The sequence below is a fragment of the Dromaius novaehollandiae genome, chromosome 18 (genome assembly GCF_036370855.1).
Source record: "Dromaius novaehollandiae isolate bDroNov1 chromosome 18, bDroNov1.hap1, whole genome shotgun sequence".
NCBI lineage: Eukaryota > Metazoa > Chordata > Aves > Casuariiformes > Dromaiidae > Dromaius > Dromaius novaehollandiae.
In genome coordinates, this window is record NC_088115.1 from 14,981,170 (window position 1) to 14,994,675 (window position 13,506).

A 13,506-nucleotide genomic window follows, 5' to 3' on the forward strand; every position below is an offset into this window, starting at 1 on the left:
AAAACCTTACCGAAGCGCCCCGTGAAATGCCCAACGCCCCGGGGCGAACGCGGTGCATCCCAGCCGCCCCCCGGCCCCGGCCCCAAACCCGTCCTGCGGGAAAACCCAACCGAAGCCTCTTGCTCAACCGATGCCATCCGCCGCCTCCTTGCAAACAATGCTTAAAATAACAAAAAACGCAACACAAGTGGAAAACTACAGAGACTTCTCTCTTGCCATTTCTCCCCCACAAGATTTGGCACTGGAAGCTTTTGAAGCCAGATGTCCTTTGAAACCTCTTTTCAGCAGAGACAATTCCCTCTTCCAAACGCTGCTACCCTTTCCCTCAATGCACCTTTGCAAAACAGCATTCGTTTGTTTTCATTAACTTCTTATCAAGTTACCTGGATTTGTTTCAATGCTCAAAATGTATTAAAAAGAGAGAGAGAGAAAGAGAGAAAAAACAGCGGTAGGTTTTCAGGAAATAGCAAGTTCTCTTTCACTGAGATAGAAATCATTGGCAAGCCACAGTGAAATACTTCTAGGTTCCAGGAGAAAGCAGGGGGAAAAAAAAGCAAGCAAGCAAAGGGAAGATGCTAATGAACCACAGAAGAGAAAAAAATAGAGTTTAAAAAAAAATCAAGTTTAATGTCAAGCATAGATGTATCCAGCTGCTTTTTAGAGGGACATTGCAGCATATCGATAAGTCATTAGCTAATAACCTAGCCTTGGTTCTTTGGAAGTGGTTAAGGATAGGTGGCGTTAAAGTCCCAGAAATAACTGGCATTTAGACCCTTTTTGCCAAGAAAACCCTAGGCACCAGGTCAGCAAAATTTTTAAGCACATGCTTAACGTCTATGTCAGTGAAACTAGACCCCAAGCAGGTATGTGTGTCTTTGCTAAATAGGAATAGGCATGCCTAACGTTAAACACATACTTAAGTGCTTTCTTCTTAAATGGCAACGATTATTTAAGGTTGTGCTCAAGTCCTTCATCTGGTGCTCTATACTCTTGATTCAGGAAGCTGATAACATTACTGAAAACCACTGGATTTGCTTTAATTTCTGTGTTTTTGCAGTTTAACGTTAGAACAATACAGTGGAGAATCAGGTCCAACTTACGAGAGGATCCATGTCCTTCATTCCTGCAGCGCAGCGGGAAGAGCGTGCTGAGGAGCAACCTTGCATGCGTGGACACACGCACCTCGGCTGATGCGCATTTTCTAGCTGTGGGCAAAACTCACCAGCAAAGCTGAGTTATTCTACAGTCTCAGGTCTTTACTGCTCACTCGGCTTCTTTTGGGGTCAGGGGAATGAGTTTTTTACTTTCTCTTCCTTTGCATTTTCTCGGGAAAAGGGCTGCATTCTAATTAGTTTGCATTTACAGGCTGCATAATGGTAACACGATCCCTCCTCTAACCTTTATCATCTGTTTCTTATCTTCAAAGCCGCACAGTCCCCTTAACTCTTAGTGAACAGGGAGCCACTTAAAAGCCCTACTGCTCCAAAAACGGCACTGGTGAAACAAGGAGGAGGGAGATGTTCTCCTCCTACACGTGTGGAGGGGGATCTGCCAAGGTCAGGCAGCAGCCCCAACCTACACCTGCATCACGGGCAGAACGGGGACACGTCTGTCTGCTCCCACCCCATCTCTGCTGGCACACCGTCCCCAGGAGGTGCTTTGGATGGTGCTGACGGTTATTTTAACATGGACTGCCCGGCTGAACCAGTGAAGGTACGATGGTACCTCGTGCTCGTCCTCTCTTTGCATCTCTCCTGACCATTGGTGGTCAGTGCACAGTCAGTGCCGTTTGCCAGTCCGCAGCCACCGGGCACGTTTTCAGATGCTGGAATGGTGAACAGAAAAAGGCTGTTGACATCATGTATCAGACATGCTTTGAGTTAATCCCGGTTCTGCCTGGGCCTTTGCACCAGATGCTACAGGAGCTTAAGGAGCAGCACGCGAAAGAGCACGAAAATACAACAGGAGGGATCTGCAGCGGTGCTCAGGCAGCTCGCTTTGCTCTTGCTAAGTCTGGTTCCACTGAAGCCAGCGGTAGCTCTCCCAGAGCAGCTTGGCAAGTGATGAGCATTTCTGCAAAGCTAAAAGTTTAATCACTTGTTTATATCTTAAATAAGCCATACGCCTGAAAAAAACATCTTTCTGCAGCAAGTGTCTTTGGTTAAACGTTGGCCTGTTTGTATATATAGCCCCTTGGAGCCGAACGTTAATTGTAGGTTGCTATAAAAAAAACTTTTTCCCTTTACACATTTTAAACCTGTCAGTTTTGATTTCCATCACATGCTCCTAATGCTAGATGTCCTGGGGACTCTCTCCGCACAGAGCGGGACTCATCCTGAGCTGTTCTTCTTGCTCTGGCCTCTGCGCGGGAGGGGAGGAACCTCCTTTGAAGTCCTCCCGGTGATTCATTTCCAAGTCCTTCCTGTCCCCTCCCAAGGAGAGGTTTCCACAAGCTGACCTGACCTCCTCTCCTCTGTGTCAGACCCAGAGAAGATCAAGTGACCTTCCCAAGTCCCAGGTCAAGGAGGAAAGCGCTCCTGCCCCGCTGACTCTTCTGGAGAGACGGGACCCAGTTCTTCCAGTTTTACAGCAGAACCGTACTGGATTTAAAAGTGGGGAGAAACAACCTGTTTCAGCCTTAAGAATAATCTTTTTCTTTTCTTCTTGGGAGGGGTCTATTGCAATCTTCTTCAGCAGTAAGTTCAGGGAGTCTCATCAGGACTTGGCGACTCTGGTAGGCAGATGAACTCCAGAAGAAAGGGAAGGCTTATTTGCTGGACCATGTGAATCTTGATGCCGCGTCTTGCTTTGATAATAGAAGAATGCCAGCTGGATTCTTTATTTTAATTCTTTTTTACTGTTTCTCTCTTTAAAAAAAAGTCTGTGTTGCTTTTTAACCATTATCCTGTGCACGTGCTTCAGCCTTTTACAAAAACAAAACAAAACAAAAAATCCCTAGGTGTGAGAAGATTAAAGATTTTGAGATCTGGACATTTTCAAACCAGAAACACATGTTTAAAATAAATCGGCCTGGCGGAGAGCCACCTCTTTTCAAAGCCAAAGAGCCGTTGCATTAAAAGGATCCCCCGAAAGGCTCGGGAGAGCAAGAGCTTCGGCAGCTCCCTCCCTCACGCCGGCAGGGCCGGGGCCAGGACAACCCCGCGGTGCTTCCAGCGCTTGTCTCGCCGTCGTCTCTGTGCCGTCTCCAACCCCTGTTTATGTCCTGGCCGCTTTTGACCAGCCCGAGTGATTTTTATGTGCGCGCACTCTGTCCATCCGTTCCCAAAACGGCTCGGGCTCCTGTGAGAAGACCTTGGAGTCCAAACTCTTTCATGTGAGGCCCAAACCGGCTCCTGCCAAAGCTCCAGGGGCAATCGCACAAACGCTGTGAAGTCCTAGCTGAAGCCGTGCTCTGAGCAGAGTTCAGCTGGCTAACGAGACAACAGCTCGTTAAGGGACAGGGGAGCTGCAAGAGCCCTCTCTGCTGCTGCGAAAGGACCTTTCTCTGCTGGGAGAGCAGCTGAAGAGCAGCCTTGGTGCATCCAAGCCTCCCAGCTCAGCTGCAGAGCTGCAAACAGGCAGGAGGTGGTGGTGAGAAAGCTGCCTCTTCCACCCCTTCCCATGCTCTGGTGGGTATCAGGGCTCGGATCAGCTTGTCTCCAAGCCTCCCAGGCTCTCAATGCTGTAAAAACACACAGACTAAACAAGCAAGATGAAGTCCAGTCCTAGATCTAGGCCAAACATGCAGCGTCAACACCAGCAGCGACTGCCAGACTCACCGGCTTCATCGCTGCAGGACAAGGAAGATCCACTTCTGACCAACGGGAGAGGATCCCAGGAGGAACGCCAGGCGCTTCGCTCTCCGCGGCCCGATTTCCTTACGTCTGGCATTTTCCTAGTCATTAGCAGGAGAACCATCTAGGGCAGGACTCTGGGTTTTGGGGCCTAATTGGCAAGGAGGAAAAAAAAAAAAGCGAACATAATTACCTTGCCATGATGTTCAGAACCTGCTTTACATGGAATAATATTCTTCATCCTACATTTGTTTATAGGGTCTTTAACTCTTCCCTTTTTATAGGGGGGTTTCTGAAATCTATTTTATTAGGGGAAAAAGATTTGAGTGTATTAGGCAAAGTGCCAGTAGCCATGGTAACCTCGGATTTTTCCATCTTCATTACAAGTTCAAGTAAAACCTTCATATAAAATCTAAATGAAAGGGTACATTATAAGTCCATTTTGAAATGTTTGCCTGGAAGTAAAACTTTGGACTGCATCCTTTTTTCTCCGCTGAACATTCTGGTTCTATGCGGAACACATTTTTCAAGTCAGATTTTTGTTTTCTTTCAAATTTTATTCCGTTTGCTCATACAGGGTGGGTCGTCTAGTGGTTAGAGCAAGGCATCAAGGCAACTGGTTTCCAGTCTCGGTCTGTTCCTGATCGGTCAGGGAGTGTTCCCAATTTTACCCAGGTGACTTGGGCAAATCCCTTAAGCTCTGAATTTTTTTTTTCCTTACCTAATATGACAATGATGATAATTACTTGTCCTGAGGTTGCACCAGGATTCACTTATTAGCCTTGGCAAGGGAGTGTCTTCTTGGAAAAGGAGTTGTAAGAGTGCGAAGAGCAGCTAATCTCTCCCACTGCATTTTCTCCTGGGCCTGAGAGCCAGACTGAAAGGTTAAGGAGAGGTAGAGGTTAGAGGATGGCGTGAACTGTCTGTTTTGTTTTCAAAGAGTTGATTAGGAAACAAGAAATTAGACTGCGTGGTTCAGAGACGGTCACAATGTCGTTCCAGGAGATATTCATCATCCTTAGACAATGCATAGGTGCCACCCGAGAGGATTAGTCCTTGCGCTGTGCCATCTTAAGTGCTCTTGTTTCACCCGGCCGTGGGAGCAGACACATTCTGCAGCCGCCTGTCATTTCTGGGCACCGCGTCACCTCGGGGCAGGATCACTCCGAGGACTTCCTTCTCCAACGGCCCCTCCGCACGCCGCCGCGGAGCCTCCTCCGAGCGTCCCGCGGCCCGGGAGGGCCCCTCTGCGAGCCGGAGCCAGCCGCGCTCCGCGGTCGGAGCAGCCCGGCGGGACGGGGCACAGCACAGCCCTCGCTGCTTTTCATCCTCTCTAGCGATGCTGGAAAACGTGTTCCAGCTCTGCCGCTGGCCTGGAAGGAGACCCTGCTCCTGCTGAACCCGATTTCCCTTCTGCGCCGCTACAGCTAAAACTGCAACCTGCCGCCTTCCACCCGCGCGTTTCGGGAAGGGGAGAAGGGGGTTGCGAATGGCACGGGGCCTTTTTTCTTTTTTTTCTTCTTTTTTTTGATACATCCTTCCTTCCGCTCTTCGCAATCAATTAGTGGGCAAAGACTTCCGAAAAGCTCCTTCCTCCCTAACCTTTCGCAGCCTGTTGCGATAATGACTCTGGAGAGCTCGACCTGGGCCTTTGCATGGGGTTCGTTACCTTCCCGGGGCAGCCTGAGGTGACCTTCATCACTTCCTCCTCTCCCTTTCCTCCCCCTGCAGCTCTGACAGGCTCACGGAAGAGGAGGAGGAGGAGGGGGCCGGGGATAACGGCCCAAAACTGGCTCAGTCCCACCAAAGTCTCTCTCCGGTGTCATTTCTGCAGTCAGGGGTAAGGGGACGGCTGCGGGGATAACACAGGCCGGGGCAGGGGTGCCTTAAAAATTATAATTATTGTTATATTATGCATACCTCAAATCAAGAGATCGAGACAGGGAGGGAAAAGGGGCTTTCTGGTTTTAATTTGCAATTTCTCGCTCCCTCTCGCACAAGGCAAGCTGCTGCTTAGAAACCGAGCTCCAAGCCCCTGCAGCTTTCCCCCAAAACACGGCTCATAACTCCTAAGTGACTTATTTAGCCAGCAGAACAATTTTTCCCTGCCCCTCCGTGCTTCCCGATAAAAACACACAGGTACAACGTACTCCCAGAAGTTTTCCCTGGCACCTGCAGCCGCTTTCACAGCCCGCCCGCTCGGTGCATCGGGGCTCTGCGGGCAACGTCGTGCTCAGAAGCATTCCCGCTTTACGGGCGGCTTTCGGTCTGCTCCCGCGCGCTGGGGCGAGACGGGGACCGCGCTGCCCACGGCCCCGAGAGACGGCACGTCCCAAGCCTGGCTGATGCACCAGCTCCCACCTCTGCCACGAGCCCCACGCTGCCGGCGCACCGAAACCACGACCGCGGTGTCTCCGGCCACCCAGAGCCACCGTCCCCACGCCACAGCTGAGGGTCCTGTGCTTTTGCGACTCACATCCGTGTTGCCAAAGCAGCAGCTTTCCAGCTTATTCCTCCTGCAGCCGCCGTTGCGGCACGCGTGCATGCAGACACCCCGCTCTGCCAACGCGGGGCTCAGCTTCGCTGCAGACCTGGACATGAGGAGGCACAAAAAGAAAAAATGCAGAAACAGCTGCTAAAACCCACCAGCAGCCCTGTGCAAAGTCAGTATTTCAGCTCTCAGGCAATCTGTTCAATGCAACGCTTTAAACCTTCCTCGCGTAGCCAAACCTGCTGCGAGGCAGGTACTTCTTTAAGTGCAAAGTCATTCCCTCACCCCACGAAAAATGAGCATTTTTTTTAAAGTAACTGCTGAACTCGGGTAATGTGGGAGGTGTTTTTCTCCCCGACCACCAGCTGTACTGGGAGGGTGTGACGAGCTCGCTGGGGCTCAGCACACCTTGTGCTTCAGGCCCTGGTGCGGTGTCCCCCCGCGCTCACCTGGGCACCGCTGCACCTCATTACGCACCGCTCTCGCCCGCTCGAGGCTCATAATCGAAACCATTACACCCGAGCACATCTGAGAGCGACTGGAACCACTTTAAGGTGAGAAGCCTATTATTAAGTTATAAACCACTCCCATCCTCCACGGGAGCCTTTCACTGGTCCAGCTAGAGAAATAATACCTCGAATCCACGTGGTGAGAGGGGAGAGGGCAGCATCTTTGGGTAACAAACATTCACTTCTTTCTCTATTGTTCTAGCCGTAAAATGGATTTATTAAAATAATCCAGAATTTGATTTTGTTTGAATCAAATGTAAACGCAGCCCCTGGCTCCTCACTGACATAGATCCTTGTTGATTAATATCTTTAAATCTACAAAGTCACAACCGAGTGCGTACGACACAGAAGGCTACGACTGCCTTGGCATCAGTGCATTAGCACTGATTTACGTTAAGGAAGGATTTGGCATATGGTGCATGCGGGCAGGCAGGGAGTCATCGGTGACCCTGCTCGGCTGAGGTCCCTGCCCCGGCAGATCGCCTGCTCCGCACCGTCCCACCGGCGCAGAGGCCCCCGCGTCCCCGTCGCTGGTCTTGCGCGGCTGCTGGCTCTGCGCCACGAGGACGATGGGAAGAGTCAAACTTCGGAGCAGCTACGACGAAGCTAAGCCTTTCCCTCTCACCCTGTTTTCTGAGAATTCCCCGATTCTGGATCTCACGGCTCTTCCCCCAGCCCGGAGGGGCTGCGAGGGGCTCTCATTTTCTCTTTTAACGAGGAAATAAGCCGAGGCTGTGTCTACAAACCGGTGCCGATTCGGAGTCCCTGGCAGCGGCCAGGCAGCCTCCTCCAGGAGGACGTGGCCTTCTTTCATTTGACTCTCCAGAAAACAAGCAAAATTTGCAAAAATCTAAAATTTTGCTTCCTCACCCGCTCTGTAGTAACCATCTCAGTCAACCTCTCAGCCTGTTGCTAGAAGAGGCCCCTTCTCAAGCGATCAAGCGGTTAAAGGTTTTAACCACAGCCAGTCATTAATAAAGCCCTGATGAATCCATGCAGGGACACGGCAGAGATAAAGGCTACTGGTTGGGAGAACTTCTTAACCTTAGGACAAGAAGTCTTTCACTGAACAGTCCTTCAGGACTTTCCCCTTTTCCACTTCCTCTCCTCTCCCTTGAAATCTCCTCTCTGACCGCTAGAAGCAGAAGAGAAAGTCAGGAGACAAGCAGAGGACACAGTTCCCACTGCTTTGCCCCCTCCCTCACCCAAAATCTAATAAAGATGATTAAATTACATGTCTTTTCCTCCCATTGAAATCACCGCGCACCGCTCAAATATTAGAGCTCAGGAAATAAGGCACGACAACTTCCCTCGTGAAACCTTAGAAGGCAGAGCAGGGGTCTGGAGCTACGGGCCTGCAAGCCTGGGCTGCTCTAATTAAGAAATCACCCTGCTGAGCAGAACCTAATCTAAATAAAATAGAAAAAGGAACTCGGTTCAAAAACGCGGCCTCGCCGCGCGCCCCCCTTCCCGCCAGCCCACCTCAGCCCATAAGGAACCCATCCAAGTCACAGCGAGTTTTTCTCCTCCGCCGTGTCTCGGAGGTGAGGTAGGCTCACACAGGGCCCTGTGTGTGCTTGGGGTGGCCAACTTCCAAAGGAAAAATACACCAGCCATGTATGGCAGGAGGCTGCTATTTTTTTATTGGTGATTTTTTTTTTTATTTAAATGATACTTGGCCTGCTGTTTGCTAAGAAGGGGGGAGAAAAAACCCTGATGATTACATTGTTGGTATGGCTGGTCAAAACTGGTCTGGGACACAAAATTGGAGGTTAGGTTACACTTCCCCCCCCCCCCCCCAAAAGTTTCTGCACAGAAGCATGTTGAAAAGCTGAATACTTGAAAAAACACTTTTTACTATAGAATTTAAAACCAAAATATTTAGGCCAAAAATCTCAGATGATTTGATCTTTTACCATTTCTTGTCAGAGATGCCCTTATGCTGCCATTCGCCCTGCAGAGCAGATTCCCCATATGAATAAATCCCCTGTGAACCATCTCCCCATCTCCTAGAGACCTGACCACGAGCTACCACGGCCAGTCCAGGCCTTTTCTGACCCCGTTTTCCTCTTCCCCCCACGACTCCACTTCCTTCGTCACCCACCATTTCTCTCCCCCCGCTCCTGTTCCGCACGAGCGTCCCCTGATGCGCTGCAGCAGCTCAGTCCATCACCTACTCGCAGTCATGAATTTCATTAGCATGAAATTATCGTGCAAATCATTATTTAAAAGTTTGGGCACAGAAAGATTTATAGAGATAAACAGAGAAACACAGACCTTCCCATGTACGTTTTAAGAAAGCACTTACTTGCTTAAAAGGGAAAGTGCTGCTACATGAAGGGTTTCTGGCCAGACCTGAGAAGTAAATCACACAGGCAGGATGTGCATTTATTAATAATCCCAGCAGACTGTTGTTCTAGGTGCTTTTGACTTCAGAGCAGCTAAGCTGACTTGTGCCAGCCGAGGACCTTGCTGACCGAAAGGTGTCTTCTGAAGGCAAGATCAGGCCTGGGCAAGACCAGACCACCATAGCCAAATATCCCAAGTCCATCTCGTGCAAGCAGACACTAGCTGAAAGGTGATGTGGACTGAGAAACCTGACCTAGAGGACACCTCCTTTCCTCCTCCTTGAGTTGGGGCAATGCTGTCGTGCATCACAGACACAAGTACACACAGGGGCTGCCTTTGCCAGCACTTAATTTAATCACTAAAAGACCAGAATGCCAGTGCGAGGATGACCTGAAAGGGAGAGAAGGACAGAGCCCTGTGCAGCCCACCCAAGTGGGTTCACTACGTGTGAGATTGCATCTGCAGCACCAAGTCCAGGCTTGAGGTCCCCGGTACAAGAAAGACACGGACTTACTGGATTGGGTCCAGCAGAAGCCACCAAGATGGTGGAAGGCTGGAGCACTGACATGTGAGGGTCTTATTTGAGAATACAGAGAAGATGGAGCCAGGCCATACTTGGAGCGGCGCAGGACAAGGATCACATGTTGGAACACAGGGCACTGAGTTGTTTTCACCATGAGGGTGGTCAGACACTGGAACAGGGGCCCAGAGAGGTTGTTGGATCTCCATCCATCCTTGGAGATTTCAAACCTCAACAGGACACGGCCCTGAGCAACCTCAGGTAGTTGGTCCTGTTTCGAGCGGGGTTTAGAGACCTGCAGAGGTCCCTTCTGATGGAATCATTCTACACTTCTACACCTCTCTGCATGTACACACACACACACATAACACGTACATTCAAGTGGTTTCTGGTGCTCCCAAATGCCCTTCAAGCCTTGCACTTGTTCCCAAGTCTCTAAATGGGGGGCAACATGCTCCCAGATGCTCCCAGACTTACTACTATTGCAATTTCTTTTCAAACAGTAAAACCATTTCTCCATAACTTGGCCAAAGCATTAACACTCTGGTTTCAGTTTCTTTTATGATAGCCTAGGGCTACTGCCAATTAGGTTCCCCTAGCCACCCAACCCACTCAGTAGCAGCTCCCTGAACCGTCTTACAGTGCTGCCCAAACACATAACTTGCCTGTTCTCCAATGGAAAAACCAAAACATAACAAAAAAAACCCAAAACACTCACTGTAGAAAAAGGAGTTGTCTGCCGACAGCAAATGGCAGCAAGCCAGCTCCACACCATGCCCACCCCACGCACCAGACAAGCATCCCACCTGCTTCAGCCAGCGTAGCTGCCGAGGGTCAAATAAAGCTGATTAGGAACGTCATCAGGCCTCGCACCAGGATATCTCCAGAGTTTGTGCCCATCTTCATCCCGCGGGCTATAAAGGCCAAAAGCCAGGACTGGACTTGAGCTCAGTGGGTTTTGTCCCATCCATGGAGAGGGTCTTGCCCGTTTTCCACAGGGCTGTGCGCAAGTCCGTAACCAATCCTCTGCCTCAGCTGCCTTTCTGAAAAAAACAAAAGGGGAAAAAAAAGTTGTTTTGACTTTATTGTGAGTTGCGAGAAGAAAACCCACTTGCGATTGCAAAGTGTCAGGGGAGGGAAAGCCGCTATTGCATAGAGAGGAGTAGACGCCTGCCAGCATCTTTGCTTCCTGGAGCAGAGATGCTATTGCCCACCCTCCGCAACCACCGCGGCGGGAGGCAGAACGCGCTGAACACAACTGAAGGCTGCGTTATCCGGTAAGATTAGCCTGAGATTACAGTGCTATTTTTCCTATATGTAATACACTAAACAGTTGTGATGCATTACGCTCAGGAAGCAGAGCCAGAGAGATAACATGTTCCTGCCCTGAAGAGCTTATGGCCTGAGTGGATTTTATGTCTGCGAGTGTGATGACAGATTATTTCTCAGCTTAGTGCTGCATGCAATATTTAATCAGCTACGGTGTCAGATACATCCTTTACTTCTGCTTCTTGCTTCTTCTTCTAATACAGCCAACAGGAGACTTTCCCCTGACACCTACCAACAACAAAATCAAGGGAAATCGTTTTCTTCCTCCACCTCTGGCTCTTTCACCACTAATTTCTGTCCACTTCAGCGCTCAGGACAGTCTCGACACGCAGCGTGGTGCATATCCAGTGCGGTCCCTGGGACACCTCAGTCAGTGCGATTTGCATTGCTAGCACTTAAGTGAACATGTCAACGCTTCACCGCACAGACTCTGACGTCCCTCGCAAGCTCCCCAGTACTGGAAGTGCTCATAGATAGCATCATTCTTGTTGTGTAAACGGGAAACTGAGGCAGAGAGCCACGTTAAATAGTTTTAAAAGGCAAAAAGTACAGGCAGAACTGGAATAGGCTTGTTCTGAACCGAGTCCCTCTTTGACCCCAGACGACACTTTCCTGGGTGCCCTTAGTCGCCCCTTCGTCGCACAAACGGGGACCTATGCTGCTAACCACCCTCACCTGACTCCACCGCGCAGACACAGATACCACAACGACGTCTAGCACTGACAGGCATCGGCACTGGTGAAATGCTAAGCAACACGTCAGACAAAGAAAAAAGTATTCAAAATCTACAGGGAGTATTTAAAAATACACAGAATCAAAATTCCTAATGTTCTAGATGCTCATCGCAATTTAAAGTCTTCTTAGCTGAAAACATACTTACAAACAAAATGTACAGTCACCATAAATGCTGGTTTTGATATTACATCGATGCTCTATGCTTATGTGCATGTTGTATAGCCTATTCTATTATGTACCTGCATATGGACAACACAGATCTCTATTTTATGTTAATTATGCAGTTAATACTTCATTCATATCCTTCGTGAACGTCTGCTAAACCTCAAGAAATGAGCCAAAGGTTTCAATAAAGCAGAGCAAGACAGAGAGTCAGGGTGGCAAACTGCAAGGTCACATCGAGCCACCGTCACTCGCCCCCCACGGCCCGCTCCTGCCCCACCAGCAGACACGTCCAAGAGCGCGTGCTGCGGCAATGCTGCTAGGACCCTATATAGCTGTACGTGCTCCTTACCTTCAAACAAGTTAAGCTCTCAGCAGCTAAAATCCTGATTTATTGCCCATTTCAGGTTGAAGAAGCTGCTAAGAGACTTCTCGTGGGCTGGACACAGCACAGCCAGGCCAGGAGGAGAAGAAATGAGTGCATGCTGTAGGTGTGCACATATAGACACGCACGTAGAGGCGTACACACACCTGTGCATCCGGGGGGGTTACGTGAAGCCACTCCAGAAGTCTCAGCTGCTTCATTTTCATCCTCGCCAGCTGCAGCTACGAACCCACCGGTCCTCTGCAGCCCTGGGGTGTCCAAGCTCCCCGGAGGAGACGGTGGCATCCCGGGGGCCGAGCCACCGCGGCACCAGCTGCGGAGCCCCCCGGGGAGCTCGCGTCCCCTCAGAGAGCCCGCCGAGCCTGGGGGGTGCCGGCTGCGTCCACCCGCCCCTCGCCTGGGAATACTCCGGCTGGGGGGGCAGCATCCCGCCAGCCCCCACGGGAGGCTGCCGGCCTCGGCTAGGCTCCCCGCCCCGCCGTCCCGCCAGCCCCGCTGCGGCACGCTCCCGTCTCACCTTTTAGACCGCTTCGCTTATAAGCTGCCGGCCCGTTTCGGGAGGCAGCAGCAGCGAGGGAGGACACGCAGGGACTGGGGAGGACGACGGGTTTTAGCAAGAGGCCAAGGACACCTTCTCTGAAGGCCCATTCATAGCGGCAGGCCCGCTGCAACAGCCGGCAATTGTCCTCTCAGATGTCACCGTCCCGCCTGGGCCACCGCGCAGACAAAACCTCCTCTTAGGGGCGAGCGTGGGAGGGAGGCGTCTTTATTACTTTTCTAAGCCTTTTTTTTTTCCAACCGCACTATCCTGCAAGTATCTCCGGAGAAATTCCACCGTGCGCAGACCGGGATTCCCCCCGGCCAGGTTCTTCCTCCTCTCCTCCTCCTCCTCATCCCCTCTTCCGCAGCAGGAGCAGCTTGGCTCCGTGCCGACGCATTCCCGCAGCCCCGGCCGGGCACAAGCGCTGCGTCCAGGCCGGGGAGGGCAGGCGAGCGGAGCCAACGCACCGGGGACGCTTGTGCCACCGGCTGGATACCTGGGGAGGGAAAACCGTGACCCCCCCGGCACGGGAGATAACGAGGGCTGAAAGCACAGGCACGAACATAATTAAAACTAGCCAAGCCATTTCTGGAGGTATTAGAGATGATGATAGAGCGCCCAGGGGATAATAGTACCCCTGGTATTATTAACATCCACTGGCACGAAAGGACAAGCGTTTTGTTTGGTTTTT

The 13,506-nt window shown here is 50.8% G+C and overlaps 1 long non-coding RNA gene across 2 annotated transcripts in view; it reads right to left on the reverse strand.

Annotated features, from left to right (window-relative positions):
• The window catches only part of LOC112982492 (uncharacterized), a 109,829-nt gene that overhangs the window by 24,573 nt on the left and 71,750 nt on the right, over positions 1-13,506 (reverse strand). Inside the window, exons 1-4 of one of the 2 annotated variants that reach the window (XR_010392197.1) lie at positions 6,271-6,382; positions 4,516-4,671; positions 3,780-3,945; positions 1,101-1,825 (exon numbers count right to left, since the gene is read on the reverse strand). This is a non-coding gene — a long non-coding RNA (uncharacterized LOC112982492). Of the gene's footprint in view, positions 1-1,100; positions 1,826-3,779; positions 3,946-4,515; positions 4,672-6,270; positions 6,383-10,469; positions 10,707-13,506 lie in introns of those variants that run through there. The other variant, XR_010392198.1, reaches the window with a different exon arrangement.